Source organism: Panthera uncia (genome assembly GCF_023721935.1).
Source record: "Panthera uncia isolate 11264 chromosome B2 unlocalized genomic scaffold, Puncia_PCG_1.0 HiC_scaffold_24, whole genome shotgun sequence".
Lineage (NCBI taxonomy): Eukaryota > Metazoa > Chordata > Mammalia > Carnivora > Felidae > Panthera > Panthera uncia.
The window spans coordinates 82933581-82943604 of record NW_026057580.1 but is presented as its reverse complement, the minus strand read 5'-3'; the positions used below and the strand labels follow the sequence as shown (position 1 = coordinate 82943604).

Sequence of the window (10024 nt, the reverse complement as noted above, 5' to 3'; positions counted from 1 at the left end):
TTTTTTTCAGGTATATTTGACCATTCTATCAAACTTCTTCAAAAATTTGAAATTAAATGTCAAGTTCTTAAAAAATAAATCTAGTTTTGATTTTTGTCATAATTCCCTTTGTTCCATGTATCAATATTTTTGGTATTTTTTAAGGTATTGAGTCTTCTTATGAACATGGTGTAATGAACCACTGATGGGTCTTCTTGGCATCTTGATTCTCATTGTTCTCTGTTCTATTCACCCACACTAATTTCCATTTTTTTTGTGAAAAAAATCCATGACTAACAACTATGTTTGGTTTAATTAAGGTAGCCTCTAGCTAACAGATTAATTGGAAGGAACTTCAGGGTATCTAGGCTATTGCATTGCTGGAATCAAATCTATAATTCCTATCTATCAGGTTAACTCAGAAGTCATAATCATCTACTTGCAAATTTTTGTTTTAAAAAAGGGATAAAGTGCTCTATGCCTGAACCCAGGGCCCAGTGATTAAAGATTATATATATATCTTAACCATATCAGGTCCTGAAACAAAAGAATTATGGAGATGAATGAAACTTTTACAGTTTCCATTGCTCCAGAAAAATCCAGAAGTCCTGCAATATAGTCTCCCAAATGATACAATAATTCCTTTGACAGCGTGCTACAGATCGCTTTCCAACATCCAACATTTTACAATGATGTTCAATTTGAATTCTAGAATTGTATTTGAAAGACATTTTAAAAATATTTGAACCATATTCCTTTTCCGGGTAAATCTATTAATGTAATACAATTTTCCAAAATAAGTGAAAACAAAATTGAACATTTGCCTAACCCTTCAATATTACAATAATGATGACATTATATAGATACTGTGCCAGCACAGTATATCATTTAAGAAGCAGAGCACAACTGCATCTTATTTAAAAATTGGAAGATGCTCTCACATTTCTTCAAGTTGTGTTTCAAATCAATCAGCATGTGAACAGTACACTTGGGACAGGCAATAGCTTTAAGCCTAGCCCTTTTAGAGAACCTTACTATAAAACCATGAAAAACATAAACAGAAAAATAAATCTCCAATTTGGAAATGATTTGGTACATTTTATATTAGGTAGGAAGAAATGGAAGTTTCTAATTTGAAATGGCATCTGTTTATTTAATATCCTACATGAAGGGGAACTATGGAAACACATCTGGCGCTTCCAGGGACTGTGTAATAATCAGTATACCCTGACTCTAAAGACTAGCAGAAGAACATCTGAGAATACAGACTTGAAAGAGTAATATGATCCCTCTACTATCAACTAAAAACCTCAGGCTGGCTTCTTAAAGTCATGTTTGAGGAGCATTACAGAAGATCTGATGCTCAACTGAATTTCACCTACTTGTCCACATTTCTTAGCACTCTTGCAGTTCATCACAAGCATGTGACCAATTTTGGGCAAGGAAATGATAGTGGAAGGTATATGTGTAACTTCCAGGTTAAGGAAGTGGAAATTCTACTAGTGATTCTCCTACACATCTTCCCTCTCTTTCCCAACAATCAAGGATGCTACATGTTTCAGAAGGTGCTATTAAAAAATGATGGAGCCTCTGTAATATTAGGGTACTACATGCAGCTATGCAGATGAGAATTCTGTCTATGTGAGTAGGTGTATAATAAAGCACTGGGAGTTGTAGTTAATTTGTTATAACAACCAACTCTAGCCTATTCTGATTAATACCAAGCAACTGCTAGATCTAGTGTTACCTTTTACAAATTAAAAAATAACCAAGGTTTTCAAAATTTTGGTGAGTCCTATAATGACAAAAAAACTTGAATTTTTGCCTTTTTCCCCCCAAGATGAACATAATCCTACACTACATAAAGAGGATTAAATTCTAATTTATGAGCTTTGCTTTCACCAGTACTTAGATCCTCACTTAGTCCATTATAACTAGTAAAACGTTTATAATAACTATTACTATTTAAGAATTACTGACTCAGAGGCACATGGATGGCTCAGTCAGTTAAGCGTCTGACTTCAATTCAGGTCATGAATTCACAGTTCATAGTTTGAGCTCCCCATTGGGCTCTCTGCTGCCAGCACAGAGCCCGCTTCAGATCCTCTGTGCCCCTCTCTCTCTGTCCCACACCCACTGATTCTCTGTCTCAAAAATAATAAACATTAAAAACAAAATAATTACTGACTCATAGGGAGCAAAATACTCAGAAACACAGCCTAATGAGCAAAGCAAGATAGAGTGGGGTCCTTGGGTGGAACGGGTCTTTGCAGTGCTCAGAAAAACTGAAAGATGTGGTTTTTCTGTACTGCCCTAGACTCTGCCCTGATGGCTCTTATCCATTTGACTTCTGTAACCTCCTATCTGACCCCTCTGGCTATAGTCCGATGTCCATCCTTGCAATTACTATGCAACTGGCCACACATCAAAATCTTAAGAAAGGTAAATGGACATTGGAATAGTTATAGGACTCAAAAAATAAGAAATAATATAACTTTTAATATCAGAAACCCAAATCAGAATGGAAGTAGGTGGAAATCAGCAAGTATCCAGTATAGTCATTCATTCATTCAATATTAAATGAGCATTAAAAATATGTTAAATACCATGCTAAGGACTGAACATAAAGTAATAAACAAGACAAAAATTTCTGCTCTTCTAGAATGGCTCAGAATCTAGCAGGAGCAAAACAAACCAGATGTGAAGAGAGGAGAAAGAAATTAAGCAATCCCTCCTTGCCTGTCATTGATGGTAAATTTTTATATTAACAGAAATGAATCATATCACCCTGTTAACTAAAATCTCTCAATGGCTTCCTATTGTATTAAGACAAAAGTTGAGCTTTTCCCATGATACCCAGGGAGGGGACCATACAGCGTTGTTTTTGCATTCCTGTGGTAACTTAAAGGGAAACTTTCACCATGTCCAGAGCCCTTGATATCTTACAAATGAAGGTGGAGGTTGTCCTCAAATTTCTTGCAGCAGGAATCCACTTAGGTGACACCAACCTTGACTTCCTAATGTAACAGTACATTTACAAAAGGAAAAGTGGTGGCATCTATGTCATAAATCTGAAGAGAACCTGGGAGAAGCTTCTGCTGGCAGCTGGTGCCATTGTTGCCATTGAAAACCCAGCTGATGTCAGTGTCATATCATCCAGGAATACTGGCCAGCGAGCCGTGCTGAAGTTTGCTGCTGCTACTGGAACCATTCCTATTGCTGGCTGCTTCACTTCTGGAACCTTCACTAACCAGAGCCAGGCAGCTTTCTGAGAGCTGAGATTTCTGGTGGTTACTGATCCCAAGGCTGACCACCAGCCTGTCACAGAGGCGTCTTATGTTAACTTGCTTACCATCTCTCTGTGTAACACAGACTCTCCTCTGCCCTATGTGGACATTGGCATTCCTTGCAACAAGGGAGCTCACTCGGTGGCTCTAATGTGATGGATGCTGGCCAGGGAAGTTCTGCACACGCATGGCACAATTTCCCATGAACAGCCATGGGAGGTCATGCCTGATCTTTACTTCCATAGAGGTCCTGAAGAGATTGAAAAGGAAGAGCAGGCTGTTGCAGAAAAGGCTGTGACAAGGAGGGATTTCAGGCTGAATGTACAGCTCCAGCTCCTGAGTTCACTGATACTCAACCTCAAGTGGCAGACTGTTCTGAAGGTGTGCGGGTGCCCTCTGTGCCTACTCAGCAGTTCCCTACTGAAGACTGGAGCTCAGCCTACTACTGAAGACTGGTCTGCAGCTCCCACTGCTCAGGCCACTGAATGGGTAGGAAAAACTGAGTGGTCTTAAGCTGTTCTTCTACAGAAGCAAACAAAATGGAAAGAAGGTTGACGAAAAATAAACAGTTTGTAGAAACAAACAAAAAAGGCAAGAGTTGAATTATTTACCACATCCTCTAATTTATTCTGTATCTGGTGACCCTACCTATTTAACCTTTCTAAGCATCAGTTGTCTTCATCTCTAAAATGTTGATAATGACATTACCTCCTAGAATTCATGTAAGGATCAAATGAGATAATCTGAATTGTATCTGGCAATAGAAAGCACACAGTAAATGTTAGATGATGATGTTGCTATTATTATTATCTCTTCTACATTTTCCCATGCTTTTTCATCTCCTTTCACTGTGCTTTATTTACTCACACTGGCCTCTGAAAACTGTTAGAATAGGTCAAGTTCTCTTCTGCTTATGGATTTTGAACTTTCTGTTCTTTGCCATGCTCTTGGTCCAACAGGCCTCTCAGCCTTTACATTTCAATTTATATTGTCACTTGTAGACTCCACTAACGTGTCCCCCTGTCCCTGCTCATCTCCATCATAGTACTTTGTTTACATCATTGGGCATTTAACTATCTGAAATTATTTCACTTATTTGAGAGCTTACTTGATTTACTGTATGTATGTTTAGTAGAATTAGGTTTCAAGAGGCAGGGAGCATTTGCCCTGAATTGCCCACTGCTATATCCAATATATTTAGAGCAATACTTTCTACATAGGAGTTCTTTAGCAAATATTTACTGAATGAGTTAATAAATTCCAAATAAACTGGAAGTTCTAATTATAATGAAGTCCAGTAAAATGTTTTTAAAAGGGTTGAATACCAAAAAATACACAAATAGGTAAAACAACCTCAAAGTTTTGCCTTTCTTGCTGAAGGACTGATCAAAAGGTGGATTGCAGGGGGGCCTGGGTGGCTCAGTTGGTTGTGTCCGACTTCAGCTCAGGTCATGATCTCATGGTTTGTGAGTTCGGGCCCCAGGGCGACGGGCTCTGTGCTGACAGCTCAGAGCTGGAGCCTGCTTCAGATTCTGTGTCTTCCTCTCTCTTCCCGCCCCCCCCCTCCTCACACTCTGTCTGTCTCTCTCCCAAAAATAAATAAACATTTTAAAAAAAGTGGATTTCACAAGTGGATGAATTGTCATTTAGACAAAAGCTCACCCACAGTATCCAGGTTCTGATTTTAGAGATTTTAAATAATTAATATTAGCAGACATTCAATTAATTATTTCTTACTAGGAAGTTTGATAGATGTTGAGAATATGCAGAAAGAATGAGAAACCACAAGGGGATTCTGATATAAGTGATGGAAATCAGTTAAAGATGTAAAATATAAGGTAGCCTTGTCTTAGGCAGTAAAGTACCTAATGAGTGCTGTGGAAATGACAAACCAAAAGATTTAACTTTCCAACAAACACTGAGCACTTGAACAGGACCTAAGGTCATGAGGCCTCAGATAAAGTCAGAGGAAGAAAATACTGGAAGAAGAGTGTTAGCAATCATTTGTATGATACAAGAAGGATTATCAGTTCCTTTATTTACTATTTATCTACTATTAAAGCTGACCAAAGTAAACACTTCCTGTTGGAGGGGAAGCGTCAAAAACCAACGGAGTGCTTTGGCTCGCATCACCTAATAGAGTTGGCAATACTCTCTACCAGGTACTTATTGAGAATACGTTTTGTAAAATAGTCTATGTTTAAAATGTTATTTTCATTATATAATGTTCCATGATTTATAGTGCTTTCATATAAATTATCTACATTAATTCACAGTCAGTTAAGAAGGTCATCATTTTCTAGATAAAAAAATGATAAGCCATTTTCAAGGTCATTGGTTAGTACATTGCAGACCTATGAGAGTGACCTAGAATATTAGGCACTAATTCAGTGATCTTTTACTATCCCACATCTGCCTTCCAGTTAGTGGTAGTGAATATTCATTTCACTTCAAATATTATAGGTACCTCTGTTCAGAATGAATGTATCAGTCATAGCGTTTGCTTAGGTGATATTATCTTGTATTTTCAGACCAGTTAAGCTGTCAGTATAGCAGAAACATTGTCTTCAAATTTTACAAAATTTCTTAAAAGGAACATGGAAGAAAAAAATGAATTTAACCTCTGCAGAAATATTTGTGATCAGAAGTTGAAATGCTAGAAATCCAGCCTTTCAGTTTTCACTAATTAAAAAAGTGTGAGGGCATGAATGCTAAATGAAAACTATGAATTTTATGAGGAAAGATAATTCAGGACTGTCATGTTACAGAATCAGCCTATAAGAAATTGAGTTGGTGTTAAGAGTATAATTACATAATACAAAGGAATTATGCTATTTGAGTTTTTTGTTTTCTTTTTGTTTTTTCCTTTTGGAACAGCTCAAGAGCTTAAAATTTCTGTTTTGTTTTTGTTTTTGTTTTTACCACCTAGGATATTTACACATTGAATTTCACCAAAGTTTTCACTTGTACCAATCTTAAGGGTTATGTTTTGGTCAACACATTTGTATTGTTATTATAAAGCAAATCCCATTATTTTCCATAATCTATAAAACCAAAGAATTTTGGAAATGTTAACGTAGAGGAAAATATACCAAATGGCAAATTCTATCAGCCAAGATATGAAGATACAAAATAATCACAAATAGATACGGCTTTAATCGAATAGGGAGTTGTCACAAATATTTATATTGCTGGTGACATTTATTACCTCACAGTTTTCTAAAAATTATTACAGTATCTTTTTTACAAAAAAAATAGAAAAAACTGAAAAACTGACACATGCAACTTTCTTCACTGAATATTATTTTAATACTAATGTGAACATTTTGTTTTATGTACAAACACTTTTCTTTAGGGTGCATTAAAAAAAATGAAGAATTCTGTATCTGTTTCACTGGTGATGACAAGTATGTTAATTGCTTGCAGATAACATCTGTTCTAGTGAAATCAAGATGCAGAGGCTGTGTTGGATCTGTGGTGCTAGCAGCTTTCTAAAGCTTTGTCTGGGAGACCCACTGCATGCATTTCAGACTCTCTGGGCAGCTGGAGGGCTTTTGAGCATTTTTGAGAACTTTCCAGCAACTGAAATAAAATCTGCCAGGAATCCTGGGTCATCGAAATGTCTCCTTTTGAGCAGTGGACTCACCTTTGAAGCTCCAAGATATCCACTGACCATGACGCCTGAGTGTGCTCTGGCTGCAGCAAGTTCAGGGTGAGCTGCCGACCGCCTGCATGCAAGATCAGGCCTCTGACTTCCTTCTCTGTTTACAGAGCAGGGTGAAGGGCCTCTCTGGGGGGAATAGCAAGAGCCTGGTCAATATAATGTCAGATATAAAAGGCCCTTATGCTCAACAGGCCACGTTTACAATTTTACAGGGTTCATGGACTACAATTGCTTACCAGATGTGCTAACCATGGCTTACCAGAGATGGCTAACCATGGCATCATGATGGCTCTGGTCCCAACCTTTTCCAGCCTCTGTTTATTTGTATCTCCTTTAAGCTATGAGTTTGTGTACACTCTGATATACTGTTCTTAACAGAGCCAATACTACTCACCTGTGAATCAGTCATGATGCACCTACTCCAGTGAGCCCGGAGCATCCAGAAGCATATTCATTATTTGCACACCCAGCTGACTATATATATTAATAGGGGATTTTATGGGGCCTACAGGTAGGCTTACAGTGGTGTAGTTCAAGAAATTTTTTTAAAAATCTGTATTTGCTACAGGTTATATAGTTGAGAAAAACTCAAACCAGAGAGATGGAAGGAAATGTGAAGTCAGTTAGCACATGAAATACCTGAGAAAAAGATCAAAGGTGAAATCCCATGAATATGAAAAGTGAATGCAGAGAGAATAGAGACTACATATGAATGTTTTACTATAGCAGAAAATTTTATTTTTAAAATTTCACTCAAAAATTTAATTGCTTACTGCCAATATGAGTTTTTAAATATATTTTCACTGTGTTTTTTACACAACACTTGCATGAAAGCTAATGATCTAGTAGCTTAAAATAAATGCAGTCTGACTTTGTAATCTAGGAGAAATAAGCCCTTTTCACCAGTTCATCTGAGGACACTTCCTATGTAATAAACAACATTACAGCAAAGTCATGATGGAAAGTATATTTCCTCAGCTGAAGAAACACTCCACTCTATCAGGTTTTCCTGACATTTCTCTGAACTCCCAGGAGGTTAAAAAAAAGTACCCTTACCAACTTGGAGGCACTGTATAAAATATATCTGTTAAAAGAAAGAATAGACATAAGTATCAATAAGGTTAATAATTATGTTCTCAGGACTGTAGTTCCAGAACACTACTGAACAAATATTTAAATTGATTGACCGAGAGGGGGATTACATGGTTTTTGTCAGCACAGATGGTAGCAAAGAAATCAGCTTCTGCTGACTGGTTTTGGTAGTCTACTTTCTATACTTTGCAACAAAAGTGAGTTTCATTCTTCCAAACTGATCCAGCATCAAACTATAACCTCCAGGATCCAAGACTGTATTCATAAAAATTAACAGAAAGTTTGATTTTTCAAGGAGTCATTTTTAAAACTTGGGTGGGACTTACTTGAACTTAGTGTTTTAAAACACTTCAGAAGCCTGATTTATAAATATATCTATATGTTTTTACAAAAACAGATACAGATCACACATAAATATACACGCACATACATGGTCATAGACATTTACCTTTTACTTTTTGTTGGGTGATAGCAATCTTATATAAAACACGGTTGGTAGTTTTCTGAAGAATATATTTATTTGTATTTTTCTGTGTAGAATACCTCAAAATGATGCAAAGGTTCATCAATACTGCACCAAGCTGCACTTGGGATTCTTGCCATCATCATTCTGTGTTGCTAGTTATCGTTTCTCTACTTGTTAATAAGATCAAGAGAAACTATGAGGTTTTTCTAAAGACAGTCATTTTCAATAGCAGGAGAGAAATTACTTTGCCCATTTGTACTATTATTTGCTGATGGCTTTTCAGTGGTTATATTAGATAATATTTTCTCTCCCTATCAATCACCAAAATTTTTCTGAAATTTTACTACTTCTTGAGAAAGAGAGTAAGAGCAGGAATAATTAGATAACAATTTAAGATAGGCTACATTTATGAAATATTCCATGTTGGAATAATTGGCTAATATAAGATGTTTGCTTTATATCTGGATAAAATTATCCTTGTTTTTCCTTATCAACATAGGCGAGTAAAAGTTTAGAGTTGATATTTTTGTGCAAGAATGACTTTAAAGAAAGAAGTAAATTGCCAAAAATTTCAAACCATCAAACTAAATTGAAGCATAAAAATTTTAAAAAGGTAAATATTGACAATATGTTTAATCATTGAAATGATCAACAATAGATATTTTTAAATTAATAGTAATAGATGAATTGAGTTGGGAAGGTCATGCTACTGAAACTAAAACAGTTATAGATATTTATTTATCTTAAAAATACAAAGAAAAAGTATCAATGTGTTTGAGTATAAATCAGGTTATAATCTGATTTTAAAAATCCTTTGGGCTAAAAGATCTTTTTTGATAATTTGATTACTGTTCTCAGCTCCTTAAAGTGAGCCAATTGAAATTACTTTTAAGAAATCACTCATTTCAGACTTTTAAAATTAAAAAATGTCATTTTGAAAAGATATACTTTCATTTTAAAGATGGCACTTATAAACATAATTCATTTCTTAAAACTAATTGTAACCTTTTGTCTTCTAGAATTATATAGGTTAGCAGGTCTCATCATGCATGTTAACCCTGTCAAAGTAGCCTCTATTTCTCCTTTGTAGAACTTATCCCTTTTCGAAGTAATAAATTACTTGCTCAAACAGTGCTTTCCTAGTAGACATTGAGCACCACGAGGAGAAAGACCTGGGTTGTCTTATCAGTGAATCTGTAGTTCCTGGTACAGAGTAGACATTTCAATTACTATTTGTTAAGGAAAGGAAGAAGGGAGAGGGAGATAGAGGTAGAAATTGAGGGAAAAAGATCATCTGTGAATATTACTTGTTAGATAAGTTTGATCTCAGGGATGCTGTCATCTATCAAGAGAAGGAAAGAGGTGCCATTTTCTTTTGAAATCTGATGTGAAAGGCAGGACAGGAGAGACAGGAGAAAAAAAAAAGTTCAGAGCATAACACAAAACGGAAAAGAAAAACCAGGCTGAAATACTTTAAAGGAAGAAACACAAATGTCAAAGCAGGTTAAACTCAAGAATAGATATATTTCATTACCA

General features: G+C 36.0%; 1 pseudogene; it reads left to right on the top strand.

Moving 5' to 3' along the window:
* The first annotated feature begins 2900 nt into the window (after positions 1–2900).
* Positions 2901–3779, top strand: LOC125938896 (40S ribosomal protein SA-like; annotated as a pseudogene).
* Positions 3780–10024: the final 6245 nt, after the last annotated feature.